The 20,194-nt window shown below is 42.2% G+C and overlaps 1 long non-coding RNA gene across 1 annotated transcript; it reads left to right on the top strand.

Moving 5' to 3' along the window:
• Positions 1-741: 741 nt before the first annotated feature.
• On the top strand, positions 742-19,311 carry LOC109019724. The gene is made up of 3 exons (XR_004801781.1): positions 742-790; positions 1,739-1,849; positions 19,247-19,311. It is a non-coding gene; the product is annotated as an uncharacterized LOC109019724 (long non-coding RNA).
• The last annotated feature ends 883 nt before the right edge of the window (positions 19,312-20,194 follow it).

The following is a 20,194-nucleotide window of genomic DNA, read 5'->3' as shown; positions in this document are numbered from 1 at the left end:
TGGGAATTCAAAACATTCTTATTGTGCCTTCCTCGGGCATGTCGCTCGCAGGCATTCTCCCGTCGTTAACATAAAGGCACTTCGACTCTCGTTGTCTTTCCAACTTCCCAATTGATGGTCCCATGGGCGCTCTCCCACGCCCGCCTCAATGGCCAATGCTCGCCATGCGCCCGAGGTCTCGTGTATATAATGGTCATTTTGCCTCACTGTCAGTATAGATCAGAGGTCTCGTGTATATAGTGGTCACGACAAGCACCTTTCCATTGTTCTGTATTTTTGTATTGCCTCCTCAATTTCTATAGAGAAGCTTCTTTGCAGCTTTTTTTTCCATTCCTCTATTCTATTTTTGTCAAAATATATGGTAAAAGCAATCATTCATCACATGGACTACTCCTGCCAAGGATGTCACTCGCACAACTGGTAGCCATAGCAGCTTTGATCAACACTTAGTTCAATAATGCAGATGTGATTACACCTGATGCAAACAGCATCATCAACCTGTAGCCTAGGGATTGAGATAGTAGGGATAAGTAATAGCCTAGGTTTGCACGTCTCTCTCAAAAACTTGAATTTAAAATGTTGGAGCTTTAAATCGGATAGCCGTTGCTTTTCGCTTCACACAACGGTCAGATTTTCATGAAGAATTAGGACGTTGGAGTTTTATATTTTTCTTTATAAATATGATAATATTCCTTGTTGACGAACACAAAACAAGAACAAGAGCAGCATTTGACAAAAAGAGCTGCCATTCCTCTGCAGCAGGAGCACTTTCCATTCTCTTTTTCTTCAGGTGTAAATCCATTTCCGTTTATTCACTGATGTATTTAACTCTGTGAAATAGACATTGATTTCATTACTGTTTTGCTCTATTGGGCATAATCAGCAACTTGGTGTTCCTTTTAATATACAATCTATTTGCCGAAATTGCAATAGGATTTGGTTTTCTTGGTAATAGATTGAATCTGGAAATGGGTTTAAATAGGTGAAAACAACCCTTTAATAAGAAAGAAATAGAAAAAAATCCCTTGCCTGCATAGATGCAGGGACCAAAACAATTTCTAGACCCTTGCGAGTTCGTCTTCGTAGGCTTCTTGCTTTTATTTAAAACGTTGAGAAATTCAACCGCCTCTTCCTCTGAGAAACCCATTGGAGTGAGTCTTTCTTGGCTTCTTGGTTTGAGTTTACAGATAATTGACGTTGTTTGAAATCAAGATAATCTATGAATTCTATTCGTGAAAAAATTTTCTGCTTTGGATCCAACTTTCAATTTGTGCTATATTAAAATTTTCGAATTTGAAATGTCTGTTTTTTTATTCTTTTTGGGGGTTAGGAAAAATTGTTAATGATTCTTTTGTATTCTTCTTGGTGATGAAAATTTCAGCTTCTTCGTGAGTTTTTCGTCGTTTGTAACAAACAAAATCAACCCAAGTCGTGGGTTGAAAATTTTAAAAACAGATATTGTTTTTAATTTGTTACAAACGACTACTTGGACTGATAATGGGTATTGTTGTTACGCAGCATAAAATGCTGATGAGTCTAAAAATATATAAGGGGCGATATCTGTGTGTCCTTGATCGATGGGAAATGCAGACTAGAATCAGGAAATGCAGACTATATTGAGAAGGTCATTTGCTCATAAGACTTTGAAGAAAAGGAAGAACATATAATTAGTTTTTTAAATTTCTGGGTTGACACTAAAACATCTGGTTTTCATTTCTGATTTTGCCTTTTTGTTTAGGGATTTGATTTTGTGTAGACGTGGGAAGAGTATGCAAACGACTTGATCAAGAGCATTGAAGAAAATAATGGTCTAGGCAGATATACCGGAGGGCCTGATGATCAGAAAGAGGTATGTCAGGAATTCAAGCAAAATATATGCAATTGGTATTGATGCAGCTTTTTTTCAGTGATTAAAATATGAGAAAAAATACTTACAACCGTGAATTGCGTAACCGCCGCGTAATCGCTTTGAAAAAAATGAATAAAACATGGGACTCACATGAAAAAAATTAATTTTTTAATAGTGGACCCCACTCTTTTTCAAAGCGATTACGCGGCGGTTACGCACTTCACGGTTGTACGTAGAATTACTCTTAAAATATTGAACTTTGAAGGCTACAACTGGTTTTATAAACTAGGTAGGTATGTTCTGGTTTTATCAAAGCAACTTTTCTTTCATCCTACTATGTTCCACTATGTTAGGCAACAATTTTTGGTTTCCATCTCATAGGATGCAACACAAAAGCCCAAATCATATTTATGTTGTTTCGTTTCCAATTTGTATTGTAGATAAACCTTTGTTTAACAGAGTGAAAACCTTACACGGTGAGAGTACAGAAGTTGTTGATGCATTTTTCGGCCTCGACAATGTAGTCGGACGACCCACTCCTCTCATGTGGTGGTTCTTGCTGGTAGTGTATATGGGGTGTTTATTTATGGTTTATGGCAAGAAATAATTATGACCCATATATATTGGTTCAACACTAAAACTTTCAGCTATGGGGTTTAGGGTGTAAATCCACTCTGAGTAAAGTTTGATACAAGCTAGCCGAGAATGCCTCAACTAGAGGGTGTAAAATCCACTATAAATAGAGCTCGAGGTTCCTGAACATGCCTCGAGGAAGAGGTGATAAAGATCCACCCAGTTTCCAGAGCATGCCATGAGAAAGGGGTGGTGAAAGACCGCCCCAACTTCTCGAGCATGCTTGGCGGAAAATGGGAGTGAGTGTGGGGTGGCACTAGCCTCCCAGGAATTGCTCAAGGGGAAGGGTGTGGCAAAAGTTGACCCCTACTTCCCAACCGAGCTCAAGGGAAGCTGGGGGGGCGAAGCTAGCCGCAGGTTCTTCACCCCCAAGTTCCTAAGCATGCCTTGAGGAAGAGGTGGCGAAGACCCACCCACCAAGCTTCCCAAGGATGCCTCGAAGGAAAAGGGAACGAAGCTAAACCTAGCTTCCCGAGAGCATGCCTGCCACCCCCGCGAGCATGCTTCGTGGAAAATGGGAGCGAGGGTGGCAATATCCTCCTAGGAATTGCTCATGGGAGGGTGCATCGAAAGCTGACCCCAGCTTCCTTCCCGACCTCGACGGAAGGTGTAGCCCAACTTCCTGAACTACCTCGATGGAAAGAGGGTTGGGGGGGAGGGGGGAGGAGTGACGATGGCACCAGACTCTTGAGAATTGCTCAACGGAGGGTCTAGTGAAAGCCGGCCCCCATTCTCATGTTAGACCCAAGGGAAGGACAGCGAAGATGGCCTTAGCCTCCCAATGATGCCACGAGGGAGGGAGACAAAGATTGGCACAGCCTCCTGAGGACTTCTCAAGGGAGGTGGAGGGTGCGGCAAAGCGGGCACTAACTTCTCATGGTAGCTAAAGGGAAGTGGAAGTGGGGGAAGACCATCTTAAACTCCTGAGGATGCCTTGACGAGACGAGAGGGGAGGGGAGGGGGGGGGGCAAGACTGTCACTACCTTATGAGGATGTGTTGAGTGAGGGTCCCGCAAAAACAGCCTAAGCTTTTCAATGATCACTCGAAGGTGAAAATAGTCGCATTTCTTGCGGATGCCTCAAGGAGGTGGGGTGAACACGACCTTAGCCTCCCGGGGGGGGGGAGTAGCCCTTCCTGAACATACCATCGCCCTAGTTTCTCGATGCATTTAGGAGAAAGGGAACTAGGATGACACTAGATTCTTGAGAAAGCCGGGCCCCCATTCCCACTATAGACCCGAGGGAAGGATAGTGAAGACGGCCTCAACCTCCCTTAATGATGCCACAAGGGTGGGTGATAAAGATTTGCGCAACCTCCTATGGACTTCCTCGAGGGAGGAGGGTGCGGCAAAACGGGCACTAGCTTCTTGTGGTAGCTCAAGGGAAGTCGGGGAAGACTGTCATAAATTCTAGAGGATGCCTCGATGGAGGGGGGCCAAGACTGTAGCTACCTTCTGAGGATGCGTTGAATGAGGGTGCAGTAAAAATGGCGGAAACTTTCCAAATAGCCACATTTCTTGAGGATGCCTCGAGGGGTGGGGTGAACACGGCCTGAGCCTCTTGAGGATATCAAGTGCCTCATGGGAATCTACAGTCTACCCCAGCCTCCCAAAGATACCTCAAATGAGGGGTGAACATGGCACTTAGGGGGACTGTCATATCCTCGAGGGAGGATGGCAGGCTTCCTTCAGATGTGTTGAGGGAAGAGGACAAAAGCAACCAAATCCTACCTAAGATGCCTCAAGGGAAATGGTGAAGACAGTCGCACCCTCTTGAGGATGTAGGATGGCACAACAAAATCAACCACCCTTGGTTTTCGGGGATGCCTCAAGGAGTGTGAGAGGGTACCGACCCGCCCCTCTTCAGAGCTCTCGAAGGAGTGTGAGAGGGTACCGACCCGCCCCCACCTCCGACCCTGACAAAGCTGGATGAAGAAGTGAGGGAACCAAAATGTCTCCTGAGCTGAGAAGATCCGTAAAATTGATCCTCATAGAGCACCAAGACGTGTTCGTCTAAAGCCACGAAGAAATGACAGGAATTGACACAGCAATCATCAAACATCGCTTGAGTGTGGATCCCAAGGCAAAGAAGGTCAAGCAAAAGCATCGCAACTTTAGTGCAAAGAAGTAAGGGAAGCCCAGGGAGAATGGCTTTTTAACGTGGTCCTAGTGAAGAAGGCGAGTGGGAAGTGGAAGATGTGTATTGATTTCACAACAAGGCTTGCTGCTCGAAGGACAGGTTCGCACTACTGCACATAGACCTAATAGTGGATTCAATGGCCCAGGCGACAAGGAGAAGACGACCTTCATCAGTGACTGGGGACTCCACTGCTACAAAGCTTTGTCGTTTGGTCTAAAGCGAGCTGAAGGTATTTGGCCCACCCACCAAGCTAGGGGAAAGCTTTACTATATATACCTGGCCATGACCCCGAGCGGCCCCTCTCCCGAATCATACGGTAGCTCGGACTGTTGACACACTAGCTATCAAAATCAACATATCTGTCATCCGACCTTCACTGTCGGAGTGGGCCAACGATATCGTGAAGTACCTCGATGGAGTTAGGATGGCACCAGATTCTCGAGAATTGCTCAAGGGAGGGTCCAGTGAAAGCCGACCCCTCATTCCCACGATAGACCCAAGGGAAGGACAGTGAAGACGGCCTCAACCTCCCCAATGATGCCACGAGGGAGGGAGATAAATATTGGCGCAACCTCCTCTGGACTCCCTTGAGGGTGCGGCAAAACGGGCACTAGCTTCTAGTGGTAGCTCAAGGGAAGTGGGGGAAGACTGTCGTAACTTCTTGAGGATGCCTCGATGGAGGGGGGCCAAGATTGTTGCTACCTTCTGAGGATGCGTTGAGGGAGGGTGCAAATACAATGGCCCAAGCTTTCCAAGGATCCCTCGAGGGTGAAAATAGCCACATTTCTAGAGGATGCCTCGAGGGGCGTGGTGAACACGACGTCAACCTCTTGAGGATATCAGATGCCTCATGGGAATCTACAGTCTGCCCCAACCTCCCAAAGATACCTCAAAGGAGGGGTGAACATGGCACTTAGGGGACTGTCATAACCCCGAGGGAGGATGCCCCGGCTTCCTTCAGATGTGTTAAGGGAAGGGGAGAAAAACTGCCACATCCTACCTAAGATGCCTCAAGGGAAATGGTGAAGACAGTCGCACCCTCAAGAGGACGTAGGATGGCACGACAAAATCATTGGTTTTTGGGGATACCTCATGGGAAGGGTGAAGGCCCACAACCTCCCAATATGCCTCAAGGAGGGGGTGAACATGACACTTAGGGGGATTGTCATAACCTTTAGTGAAAAGGATAAGGACGACATTCTCCACCCTCATGACGACGCTTTAGTAGTGACCGAATAGATTGTCAACTACACGACGAGAAAGGTCCTGATCGACAATGGCAGTTCTGTTGATATCCTATTATGGGAGGCCTTCGTCCGGATGGGGATCATGCCCGATCGGTTGTGCCCAGCTCTGACACCCCTCAAAAGCTTCACTGGAGATGTAGTCCAGTCGATTGGTTCTTGAACCTTGTCCATCCTAGTAGAGAAGGCCCTAAGAACGACAACTACCATAGTGGAGTTTCTCTTGGTAAAGGTCCCCTCCTCCTGCAGCGCAATCTGTAGGGGACCAACCCTGAACAACTTAAGGGCAGTAACCTCCACCTTCCACCTGAAGATGAAATTCTTAACTCCTGTAGGAGAGTGTGCTAGATTAGTGGTGACCAGGTCCTGGCACGAGAATGCTATGCTTGAGAACTGAAACAGGAGGCCAAGGAGGTCCGAGCTCTCGAAGGAGTGTGAGAGGGTACCGACCCGCCCCCACCTCCACCTTGACGAAGCTGGATGAAGAAGTGAGGGAACCAAAATGGCTCTTGAGCTGGGAAGATCCGTAAAGCTGCTCCTCATAGAGCACCAAGACGTGTTCATCTAGAGCCACGAAGAAATGCCCGGAATCATCAAAGAAGGTCTAGCAAAAGCGTATTAGGTTTACTGGGGAGAAGTACGCAGCCATCGTTGAGGAGGTCAACTGCCTCCTAGCTACGGGTTTCATCAGGGAAGCCCAGGGAGAATGGCTTTTTAACGTGGTCCTAGTGAAGAAGTCGAGTGGGAAGTGGAAGATGTGTATTGACTTCACAGACCTGAATAAGGCCTGCTCGAAAGACAGCTACCCACTACCGCACATAGATCTAATAGTGGATTCGATGGCCGGACACCCCCCTGCTCAGTTTCCTGGATACGTACTCAGAGTACAATTAGATCAGGATGAGCCCAGGCGATGAAGACAAGACGACCTTCATTAGTGGTTGGGGACTCCACTACTACAAAACTATGTCGTTTGGTCTAAAGTGAGCTGAAGGAGTATTTGGCCGACCCACCACTTTTCAGTCTGACCAAACTTGGGGAAAGCGTGACTGTATACCTGGCCATGACCCCGAGCGTCATGTCTGCTGTACTAGTCCACATCGAGGGAGGACACTAGCGACCCATCTACTGCACGAGCCCATCTACTACATGAGGCGTACTTTTCGAGTAGCCAAGGTTAGATACCCCCGAACAAAGATGCTACAACTTTTACATTAGTAATCACTGCAAGGCGGCTAAGGCCATACTTCCAAGCCCACTCGTTGAAGGTACCCACTAGAAGAAAGGCGAGAAGAGTTAGCAGGTTGGACGACGAATAACAAAAGGAAAGTCGAACAATACTTTAACAAATGAGTCTGACCTCGGGCCTTCAAGATTTGAGACTTGGTCCTTGGGCAAACGAGGGTCACCACCTAGGAAGAAGGAAAGCCAGGTCCCTAATAGGAAGGGTCCTATGTGGTGATTTCTTTAGACATTCTTGGGTCATCTTTCTTGCTCATAAAGATGAGACACATAATGCCTTTACCAAGCTATGCAAGAGAATTCAAAATGAAAAGGGCTATACTATTTCAAGTATCTGAAGTGATAGGGGAAAAAATTGTTAATAAAGATAATGAAGCTTTTTGTGATGAAAATGGTTTTATGCATAATTTCTCAACTCCTCGAACTCCTCAATGAAATGGGGGTAGAAGAGAGAAAGAACAGATCTCTTCAAGAGATGGCAAGAACAATGCACAATGAGAACAACTTGCCTAGTTATTTTTGGGCCGAAGAGGTAAGTACTGCTTGTTATGTCATAAATAGAATTATGTTAAGGTCTAAGTTAGATAAAACCCCCAATGAGCTTTGGAATAAGAAAAAAATTCAACATTGGTTACTTTCATGTATTTCGATGCAAATACTTCATTTTGAATGACAGGGATAATTTAGGCGAATTTGATGCAAAATCTGATGAATCTAATAGTAAAGCTTATAGAGTTTTCAATAAAAAGACTTTGGTTGTACAAGAATCTATGCATGCAGTATTTGATGAATCTAATCATCTACACTCCAAGAAATTTGTTGACGAAGAAACTGAATGTATAAATAAAATAGATATAGTCTCAATCTCAACAAAGAGAACACAATAGAGTAAGTAAAAATCATCAAAACTTGATGCAAGATGCAACCGAACTGTGGAAACTTGTGAAGGATCATCTAGAGGAACAAATTCTAGTAGAACCTTCCCGAGGTGTAAGTACTCGATCATCTCTTAGAAATATTTGCAATGATACTGCTTTTCTATCTCAAATTGAACCCAAAAATATTGATGAAGAAGTACTTCTTGATGAATCTTGGATTTTAGCTATGCAAGAAGAGCCAAATCAATTTGAAAGAAATAGACCCAAAAATCATATTGTATACTGGAAGAAAATGGGTTTTTAGAACCAATAAAGATGAGTCTGGAGTCATCATTAGCAACAAGGCTTGACTTTATAGCCCAAGGTTTCAATCAAGAAGAAGGAATCGATTATGAGAAATATGCACCGATTGCAAGATTAGAAGCTATTCGAATGCTACTTGCTTATGTTTGTTATAAAAATTTCAAACTTTTCCACATGGATGTTAAAAGTGCCTTTTTAAATGGTTTTATAAATTAAGAGGTATATGTTGAGCGGCCTCAAGGTTTTGAAAATCATATTTCTTCAAATCATGTTTTCAAGTTCACAAAAGTACAATATTGACTCAAACAAGCCCCTAGAGCTCGGTATGAGAGACTTAGTGGCTTCTTGATTGAAAAATATTTTTTAAGAAGAAAAATCGATTTAACTCTTTTCATCAAACATGAAAAAGATAATATTCTTTTTATTAAGATTTATGTACATGATATAATATTTGGTGCTACTAATGAAAATATATGCCAATATTTTTCTAAGAGTATGCAGGAAGAATTTGAAATGAGCAAGAGTGAGAATTTAACTTCTTTCTCGGATTGTAAATCAAGCAAGCAAAAAGTAGAACATTTATCAATCAATCAAAATATATCAAAAAATTACTCAATTGGACAAAGAGGGGCCTCTGCTTCTGGGCCTCCAGCTCAATTGCCTTGGCTCGGGCCTGCTCAAAGCCTGGGTCTGTGGTCTGGCTCGCCCCCAGTCCGGTGCAGGAAGAAGAGGCTACACCCCAGCTGCCAAGAAGGTTGTGGCACTTCCTCGATGGACTCCAAGGAGGGACCTACGCTGGAGAGCCCTCATCCACTATGGGCCTAACCTCCCCCTCAATCGCGCTTGGTCTGTTTGTTGGAAGGCATGGCTAGGATGCCTCTTTCGGAGAAGGTAGGAGTCCACCTCTAGCTTCGAGGAAGATCGTAGGAGAGGAGACGAGATCGACATCCGATCATCGCTTAGCTCCACAATAGAGGGGAGCTTGGACTGCCTCCCCTTATGATTTGGTATCGGGGCTGCAGAGGAGGATGGACCCTCGACACCAACACTTGGGAACCCTAACACTAAAGGGGCAACATCTTCCCGATCGACGACCTCCAAGACAGAAAGTGAGATTGGGGACCCCGTCGCGGCCATGGGCGGAATGGTCAGAAAGGCCTCTCGAGCAAGTGTCTCCTCGAGGAGATAGAAGATTCCATGACCACGATCCAACGAAGGGGTTGGTTGAGTGAAGGCGGTGAAGTGGGCGGCCTAGAAGACTTTGTCATCTTTCTCCTTTTTGATGATAAACACCGGCGAGACAGACGCTGACAAAATGGACGATGAGGCAAACGTCGAACACTGCGCCCAGCTCCTAATGGACCCCCGTAGGTAGAATCGAGACCTCGGGGCACTCGGTATGCATTTGTTGTGATCCCCTGCCTCGCTCCCAGTAGACCCTCAAATAGGCGGAACTAGGACCTCAAGGCTCACGGGATGCATGCACTGGGATCCCCCGACCTCGCTCCTTGAACCCTTGTGGGGAAAGGGGGACTTGGTTCCTCTAGCTAAACTTCGGAACGAGCCCTCTCTGCTCTGGGACCCCCCTGACGTCACCTCGAGGAGCCCTGCTCACCTCCTCATGAACCACCTTTGCCTGTTTCCTTTTGTTGTGGGTTGCAGGAGAAGTTGAGTGATGCTTCTAACCCCAAGGAGATGAGGGGTCCCCCTTGAAGTCCCACTTGAGAACGTACGAGCGGTCGGGAATGGTAAAAAGGCTCGTGATATTGACCTCGGACAGCACCACATTGGTCTCCACATCATAAGGGTGGCCGATACGCAAGATAACATCATCGCTAACCTGGCCTCTTCCCTCCTGGACAAGTCGAAGGACAGGCTCTTGTCTATAGGGACGTACGCCCAAACGGCCTGTGGAGAGCATAGGCCAATGAATAGCCCGAGATGTGGGGAGAGGCACCCCCCCGCCCCCTCTGAATTCATCAATTGGGAAGTTGAAGAGACAAGGGAATGATGGGGGAATGACTGGGAGCAACACACCCAAGGAAGGCATGACAAGAATGTTTTGAATTCCCACCACATGTGTGCTAGGAATTTGAGGGGTCGGGCCAGGAGAGTAGGCCAGGCCAATGAGGCCTGAAGAGTCCCAGGGCCAGAGGACAAGGGCTGGGCTAGGTTGGCCCAGGAGGGGAAGCGACCAGGCATAGCACACTGAGAAGAGGACGAAAGGCAAGACTGTCTGATACCATTACTGGCTGACATTCAGAGACATCCTCTATCCATGAGCCCTAGCATCTAGACAGGTCGAAGGGATGGATGTACCTAACTAGAACCGCGCCGCATTTAATGGGATGGAGACGGGCACGCCACAACAGGGAGCCACTCCACATTTAATGCATCGAGAGGCTCGTCACACAACAACGTGCCTCTTGGGGTGTCAGTGATAACCGCAGTCAGGTCTGGCAGAATTGTTGTGCAGCAAGGAGTTGGCAGGGACACCCGACCCCAGTACGGAGTGGCACACCCACTATCTCCACCTCGGGGATCACCCAAGCCAGGTATAAATACCCCCCCCCCCCCAACCAAGGGAGGGGTTCAGACTCTTTCATACTTCAGCTCACATTCTCTCTAATTGAATACTTCTTTCTTTCACTTCATCCCAACAACTAACTAAGGCATAGGAGGTACGACGGTACCTCAAGTGCTCCATTCTCTATCTCAATAGGATCCAGACCGTGCTCAGCAGCGTGGAGTTTCCTAGGACATGAATCATGACATAAATGTGGAGGAAAAGAACACGACTGGGCCTCATTGTTTCTCTGTTTTTGGGTAGTAAAACAGGGGCTTACTATATGGGGTTGTCCGTGGCTTACGGTGGACTAGGGTGGTTTGGTTGGTTCAACAGTTGCTCAAAACTGTGTGGTAGTGGTGGTGTCTTGGGTTGAGCTACGGTGAGCGTTGGTTGTGTGTGTGGAGGTGGCTAAAATCTAGTCTCTCTCGATGGAAGACTTGCCGCTTGGGTCGTAAGTTGGTTTTGGGGGAGGAGGTGGCAGCCACTGAGTGGAGGTTGTGAGGTGTGAGGGAGGAAGGGATAGTGGGTGGTTTTCGGTGAAGGGGTGTTATGCGTGAGTGAGGTCTCTTCCGGTGGCTTAGGGTAACCAGGGAATTAAAGTGGACTTGAAGAAGAACCTATTTCATGTATTGTGCATGGAGTTCAGTATATGTATATATATATATAGGGAATTGGTTTACGAAATTTAATGTGAAGCGATTTGTAAAGTTATAACTCTGTTGGGGCGTGAATTTGTAAAGTTGTATTATGTAGAGGAATGTGGAATAGTAATTGTGTTTGGAGTTGAACACTTTCATGTGCTTGGAGTTTATAATAAACCGAGCCTTAATTCTCGAAGTTAGGCAAGTTTTGGGATGAGATGAGAATTTTGTGTTTAAAATATTATGTTTTTAGTATTGTTATTATTTTGAGATTTGAAAAAATTGAATTGTTTATTATATTTTTTATAGAGATTTGAAAAAATGTGTAAGGGTGAGATGAGATGAAATGAGAATTTTGTGTCTCACCCCACTCTCCAAACCTGACATAAATGTAACTCATCCAATAAAATAAACGTAGCTCATAAACTTTTTATGGGCTTTTAGAAAAGTTCTTGAGCTATTACCAATTAGTTAGGACCCACTTGATCTATTAAATGGGATTTAAGTCATTTATTGAGATTCATACTTTGAAAAATTCTGGGCCGTGACCTATCTAAAATAATCGAATAAGCCTCAATTGGGCTTCTACAATTATTGGCCCACTAACCTAATTTTGGCCCAATGTAATTATCCATAATTTATCCACAATAATATTGGATCGGGTCGTTACACAAATAATGGACTTTAATTATCTAAACTAGTTAATGTTTGTTAATCCTAATTTTATGATCAAGTTATTAACCTTGTGGTGCTAATTCCAAAATCTCACTTCGTAGCTTTTTTTTTTTTTAAAGGACTCGCTTTATAGCTTGTCACCTATACAAAGCACTGTACGTTATTAAACTTTTTACAAAAACGTGCCATAATATTCTAGTTAATTAAATACATTCTATAGAAAATAACTTAATAATTGTTCAGTTTTATACAAAACTATGAAATACTAATATTATTTAAATACCCATAACAAGTTAGATTATTTATCCAAATCTTTCAAAATAATGAAAAATTCAATTCAATAATTAGACTTGGTCATATTTAAAAATCAAGCCCTTGTGATTTATTGTAATTTAATGCTAAAATTAATACATAGTAATATAATTTTAACTCTATAAGGGGATTCTCCCCCATCGGCCCGTATAGCAAGCCCACGATGGACCACAGGGGAAGCAAGTTAGAGAACCGGCCAAGCCTAGTCAAGCCCAACGACCCTCCAATAAAAGGAATCAGTGGGCCATTGCAGAGTACTCGGCCCACGAGCAAAACCACCCACGAAGCAACCCACGCGTAGGGAACTCGGACAGCAAGGGCAGATGAGACTCACCACGCTGACACCACGTTGATGACACCCTACCCTCGGGAACCTATGTAGGCAGGTGGGCGAAAAATATGGAGAACACTTGATCTCCTGATAGCAGGCATGGAATGGCTTAACAGGGAGAGTCCACAGGGAAACGTGAGTCGGACAGCCACACTGCATTGATGGTGCCACTCCCCGAATTGTACGTCGCATTAATGACACCGCTCCAGAAGCGACGCCGCATTAAAAAAACTTTGACTATGTGAACAATTGAAGTGACATGGATTCCCCGAAGCCAAGTGTGAGTCGTCCCCACCCAGAAATCTAGTATAAAAGCTGACCCCTAAATACAAAGAACTCTATCTGATTCCACTAAGCTCACACATGAACTACTAAGAAGATATACTAACTTTAGCATCGGAGACTCCCTAGCCTCCACCAAGACCCCCCTAATTCTTAGTGTTTTCTCAATGGTGCTGAAGCAATTCTCAAGACCCAAGTTGCTGGAACCCAGCCCAAAGGCCTAAGAAATACTAGGTTAACAGTGATGCCATCTGTAGCACCTCTATAGACTTCACGTGTCCTTCATATACATGTGACAACTCGTTCTCAGAAAACTCGGGGACAAAAAGAAGTGATGTCAACAAACATGGAAGTGAGGCTCACCGCAATGGAACAACTTGAAGGAAAGCTAACTACCGAGATAAAGACCCATTGAAACGAGAATGAGAGGCTCAGAGTAGCCACCAACGAGCCAGAAAATGAAGCAGAACCAAGTACAGTGAGCACGTAGGATCATGAAACGTAGGAGGAGTAGGTGACACAGAGGAAGAAAGAGAAAACTTGTAGGACGAGCTGTGACACTAAAGGGAAATACAAAAAAATGGCAAGAAAGATGGGCACATCGTCATTTGTAGCCAATTGCTCACCAATACGGGTCTACCCTACACCGAGGAGCTGATGGCTATGCCCCTACCAACAAAGTTCCAGGTTCCCCTCATGGACATGTACGATAGGGCTAGAGACCCCCTTGGCCTTGAACACCTAGAAACCTTCAGGGCCCACATGACTCTGCATAGCTTCCCAGGAGAAATGGCCTGCAGAGCTTTCCCATAGACTTTGAGGGGGCCGATGAGAGTATTGTTTGGGTCTTCGACATCAAATAAACCCATGTGGCTTGAAAATAATCATCAACTATGGTTAAAAAAATTGTGAGCACCAGAACTACAAGCAGTAGAATAACCACCCCATATATCACAATAAATTCGATGGAAAATAAAAGAGCTTTCATTAGTATTTAATGAAAAAAGAAGATGTGTGTCTCACTCGTGCACAAACATCACATGGAAAATTAAAAGGAAAAATTGACAAAGTTTTGAGAATACAAGATGAGAACGGGTGACCAAGACGTTGATCCCAAAGAGAATGATTGTGAAGACGTTGAGAGTGTAAGGCCATGTAAAGTAGTGGTTTGTAGTGGTGGAGACCATCACGTACTTCACTCAGTCCAATCAGCTTCCTCATGGACAAGTCCTGAAAAACACAAAATGGGAAAAAAATAAAATAAAACAACACAATAGAGGGCTGTGGTGATTTTACTAATGGACAATAAATTAAATTTTAAAAAATGAACATATAGAATATTAGTTAAGGAAAGATTTGGGGACAAGTGAATGGTGCCAAGTTGTGTGATAGAAATGGTATCACCAGTGGGTAGTTGAATGGGGCACTGAGTATCGTGGGGGCAGACATCCACAAGACAAGAAGATTGGGAGGGCATATGATCCTCTACACTTGTATCATTGACCCAATCCAATTCATGTGGGGAAGAAACAAGGTTGCACGAGGATAACATACCGACAAAGTTGAGGAAGGTGGAGGATGTAAACGAGAGCAGATCCATAAGTTTTCGATATTGCTGTACTGTGAGGCTAGGGATAGCACTATCCATTGAAGAACTTTGAAGAGTACTGACACTGTTCACCATAAGAGCACTCTCATTAGATTAGCTAAAGTTAAAGGACATTTTTTATGAATGTAAGAGAAATTTGACTTTTAGCTATTCCATTCACATAAATATCCACATTGGAATAGCTATTTTTTTCATTATATAATAATAATAAAATAGTATAATATAAATTTGATTTTAATTATTCACATCAAATCTCCACATTAGATTATATATTTATTTATTATATAGTAATGAATAATTAATAATTTCAAAAATATTTAATTTTTTTAATTATTAATTTTTTTAATTTTATCATATTTTACTATTCTACCTATTATATATTAATTAATAATCATATTCTTATTAAATTAATATATCACTAACTCAAATTTATATATTAATTTCAAAAGTATTTTAATTTTTTTAATTATGAAATTATTTTATTTTATTATATTTTACTATTCATAATATTATATATTAATTAGTAATCATATTCTAATTAAATTATGGATTAAAAATAGAAACTAGAAAGATATTGATGGAGACCTTGGGAGAGAAAAACAAATAATATAAAATAGATTTGATGAATAAACAATGTCTTTCAAATTTGGAAATAACTTTAGAAGTTACTGTAGCTATATTCCAAATATTTGGAATATAGTTATTCCAATGTGATACATTTTATGGTTCAATAGCTAAATTCTCATTGGATTTAACATTTAACTAATCCAATGAGAGTGCTCTAAGAGAGAACTTGGGTTGCTCATCTAAAGAGGAGGATGAGTGTTGGCGTGGTCCTTGTCGATTGGTGGGATAACCAAGGAGCTTGTAGCAGGTGGATTTCCAATGTCTAAGAGCACCATAGTGATCGCACTTGGGAAGACCATGAACATTGCTTTTGGAGTCAGAATGACAGTGTTGGTATGGACAGCGAGTTACAAACATCGTAGCAGTATCTGAAGGAGATGTAGGAAAATGGAGAAGGCATTTTTTATCTTCTTAGTGAAGGATGGAGTAAACCTTGCTCATGGAAGGAAGCAGGTCCATGGCTAAAATTTGATTTCGAATGAAGGCGTTTGGAATCATGAAGGTCCATTAAAATTGGAAGACTTGCTCTGTGTCGTGTATTTGATGAATTACTGAGAAAGCATAGCAAGATCATGGAGGAATGGATTGTAACATGTTTAGTTCTTCCCAATTTGATTTGGTTTTCATGTAGTAATTAGAGATGGACATGGAATCTTGACGTAACGTGGTGATGTCTCGCTTCAATTTGAAAATTTTGGGATTGTTACTTTGAGAGAAACGAGCTTCAAGATTAGTCCAGACAACATGAGCATTTTCATGGTAGATAAGACTGGAGACCAGTGACTTATTAGTGGGGTTGAGAAGCCATGAAAGTACCATGTCGTTGCAACAATCCTAGAGACGAGCATCAGCGAGAGGGTCAGTTGGTTTGGTGAGTGATCCATCAATGAAATCGAGTTTCTTTTTGGCCTTGAGAGCCATCTTCATGGCATGCTTCCATGTTAGGTAACTATCATAGGTAAGAAGAGTAGAAACAAGAAGGGAACCAGGGTGATCTCCTGATTAAAGGGAGTATGGCGATGAAATTTTCGTGATGGATTGGGATGTGCAGTTGAGAAGAGACGAAGAAGCCATGTTAAAAAAAGAGACGGTGAGAATATTGGTAGGAACGTCAAATCGATGTGGGTTCTAATGCCATGTGAAGACATAAGCAAAACAAAGGCAATGCCATTGAAGAAAAACTTTCTGTATATTTTCATAAAGATGTATAGTGGCCTATATAATACAGATGGAGGATTCAAATCCCTTATGCTATGGAACAAGAAGGAAGGAAATAGTTGATTAAAGTTGTCAATATAAAAAGAAGATATTACAATAGAATATAATAAAGATGGGATCTACAAGATTCGTAATACTTCATATCTACGACTCATTTCATCATCACCATGCTTCTTTCATTCAACTCCATTCCTAGGATTAAACTTGATGACACCAACTATCTTTGCTGGATCTCACAATTTCTTCCTATTCTTTGTAGCTATGATATGTTAGGGATAGTTGATGGTACAAAACTCAGGTCCTCTAAATTTCTTTCAGAAACAATGGTGATACTGGAATGTCAATCCAGCTTATGTCCTTTCATAGAAAAAGGACCGACATCTATTAAGCTGAATCATTTGTTCTCTCTCATCAACAATAGTCTATCTATGTAAGTCATTAGTACTTAACATCGGATACACTTGGTAGTCAATATACTACTGCATCTAGATCAAGGATCTCCCATTTCGAGTGACAGTTGGACAGTCTTAATCAAGGCACTAAATCTTGTTGAGAAAGCTTGTTGTTGTAGGCAAACTTGTCCTAGATGAAGATTTAATCTCATTTGCTCTTGGAGGACTCAGCCCCACATATAACTCTTTCACAACTGCATTCACATTTTCAATTCGTGACAATGACATGTTCTTTTAAGAATTCCCAACTAAGCTACTAAATTATGAAATCCTCCTAGAGACCCAACATCAACATGTTGCTATTGCTGCTGGTAATGGATCCTTTGCCGTTTAAACTACCAAACCTTCTTCAAATAACTCTACTCACCAACCCTTTCATCACCCTAAATTGTCCTAAAATAAAAAAAGGCAATAAAAAACCACAATCAAATGCCTTTGGCTCCAACTCACCCAAACCTCAGAACCCCTCAGCTAGTAACAAGGCAATATATCACCTTGCCAAATATGTTAAAATTTATTTTGTGTATATTGTTTATTTTCATATATGTATATTTTTAGTCTTATACACATCAGTATGTTTGTTAAGGTTTGTTAGGATTCTTTTTGTCCTTTTGCCTCATAGTCAGTATAAAGCGAAGGCCGTGTGTATATATTGGTCATGACAAGCACCTTTCCATTGTACTATATTTTTGTATTGCCTCCTCAATTTCAATAGAGAATCTTCTTTACAGCTTTTTCTTCCAATCCTATATTCTATTTTTGCCATGTTATCAGAGAACTCTTGAGAAAAGAGTTTTTGTGTTCTTGCTTTCCTTCCTTTTCTTGGTCACCAAACAACATTCTCATGGCTCAACCTCCACCTACTGTGAACCTAGATCATCCTACAAACACTTATTACCTCCATTATTTGGAGAGCCCAGGCGCAATGCTTGTTTCCCCACCCCTCTCTATTTCAGGGGACAATTATCATTCTTGGCATCAATCCATGCTCATTGCTTTGGAAGCCAAAAACAAGCATGTTTTTGTTGATGGAACTCTTGCTTGTCCTTATTAGAATAACTCTCTTTTTGGAGCTTGGATTCGTTGCAACAAGATGATTTTCTCTTGGCTTTTAAATGTTGTTTGCAAAGAAATTGCCAAAAGTGTTTTATACATTACCAATGCCAAAGAAGTTTGGGATGACTTAAGAGATTGTTTCTCTCAAGCTAATGGCCCACAGATATTTCAACTTCAGAGAAAACTTTCTGGTCTCTCTCAAGGGGCTCTTTCTATTTCTGCCTATTTCACTATTCTCAAAGTGTTGTGGGATGATCTCAATAACTACAAACCCCTCCATGTATGTTCATGCGGTGCCCTTAAAGAAGTTGTTGCTGCTCAACACTCTAAATATGTCATTCAATTTCTAGTTGGTCTTAATGAATCCTTTTCAGCAGTTAGAGCTCATATCCTTCTTATGATGCCCCTCCCACCCATTTATCAAGTTTTTTCTCTAGTCCATCAAGAGGAAAGACAACGTGAGATTCTTCCCACCCCTCCTATGGAACCTATAGCTCTTTTATCTCGACAAGACTATACCAAAGCCAATAGATAGCCTCTCTCTCATGCCAAAGAAAGACCTCTGTGTAGGCATTGTTGTATTTTAGGCCACACTATTGATCGTTGCTACAAACTACATGGCTTCCCACCTGGTTTTAAATTCAAAAATAAATCATCTACAACAACTATCACTACTACATCAGATTCAACTCATGCTTCTTATGATTCTCTATCCCAATCTAATGTTTCTTCCCCTATGGAAGCATCCACTATGTCTTTCACCACTGAGCAGTACTAGCAGCTGATTTCTCTGATAAATTCAAACTCTGTGAAGCCCATAGGTTCTACTACTCAGTCTGCCAATCTAGCATTTTCTTACAATATTTCAAGTATAGCATGCTTCTCTTCCTCTCACCCTTTATCTTGTTCTTCTACAACCTGGATCAGAGATACAGGTGCCCCGGATCATATGATAAATGATCATTCCCTTTTTACTTCTTCTATACCTTGTTCTTCACTTGTTAAACTCCCAAATAACACATCCATAACTATTTCTCACATAGGCACAGTTCAGCTTTCCTCTGATTTGATCTTGTTTAATGCCCTTTGTGTTCCGACTTTCCATTTTAACTTGATTTCAGCTAGTAAAATCTGTATTGATTCTAACTATTCTCTTCTTTTCATGCCTAATTTTTGCTTGATTCAGGACCTTACCAGCAAGAGAATGATTGGAGTGGGTGAAGAGCGAGATGGCCTATATTTCTACAAACATACAACCATGAATAACTTTATTTCTAGTACTACTGTTACACCATGTCTTTTTTATTTATGGCATTTCAGACTTGGTCACATTTATACTTCTAGAATCAGTTTGTAAAATTAGACTCCAATATTACTTACTCAAACTTCTTTCATTGTAATACTTGCCCGCTAGCAAAACAGAAACGTCTCCCTTTTATGTTAGTGATTCTATTGCTTCTCATCCCTTTGATCTCATTCATTGTGATATTTGGGGGCCATTTTTTGTACCCAGTTATTCTGGATTCAAATACTTTCTCGCTATTGCGGATGATTGCACTAGATGTACTTGGACTTACTTGATGAAACATAAATCTAATTCTAGGTCCATTCTCAAATCTTTCTTTGAGCTTGTTTGCACTCAGTTTCAATATGGCATTAAAAGTATTCGAACTTATAACGGCCTAGAATTCCTTATGACAGAATTTTATAATTCTAAAGGTTGCATACATCAAAGATTGTGCCTTGAAACACCACAACAAAATGCTAGAGTTGAAAGAAAACAACAAACACAGTTAAACATTGCAAGATCCCTCATATTCCAATCACGTGTTCCCTTATCTTTTTGGGGTGTTTGCATGATGACAGCTACTTACCTCATAAATAGGATTCCCTAGACAGTTATAGGTAACATTTCACCCTGTGCTGCCCCTTATAAAACCAGTCCATCCCTTGATCATTTTGGAGCTTTTAGGTGTTTATGCCATGTTACAACACCCTTCAGTCATAGACACAAGTTTTCCCCTCGTGCTAGACAGTGTGTTTTTATTGGTTATCCATATGATTCAAAGGGGTACAAACTTTTTGATCTTGCCACTAAAACAATTTTTATATCAAGGGATGTAGTATTCCATGA

This window comes from Juglans regia, chromosome 6 (assembly GCF_001411555.2).
Source record: "Juglans regia cultivar Chandler chromosome 6, Walnut 2.0, whole genome shotgun sequence".
Taxonomy (NCBI): Eukaryota; Viridiplantae; Streptophyta; class Magnoliopsida; order Fagales; family Juglandaceae; genus Juglans; species Juglans regia.
This window is presented reverse-complemented; position numbering and strand designations above follow the sequence as displayed.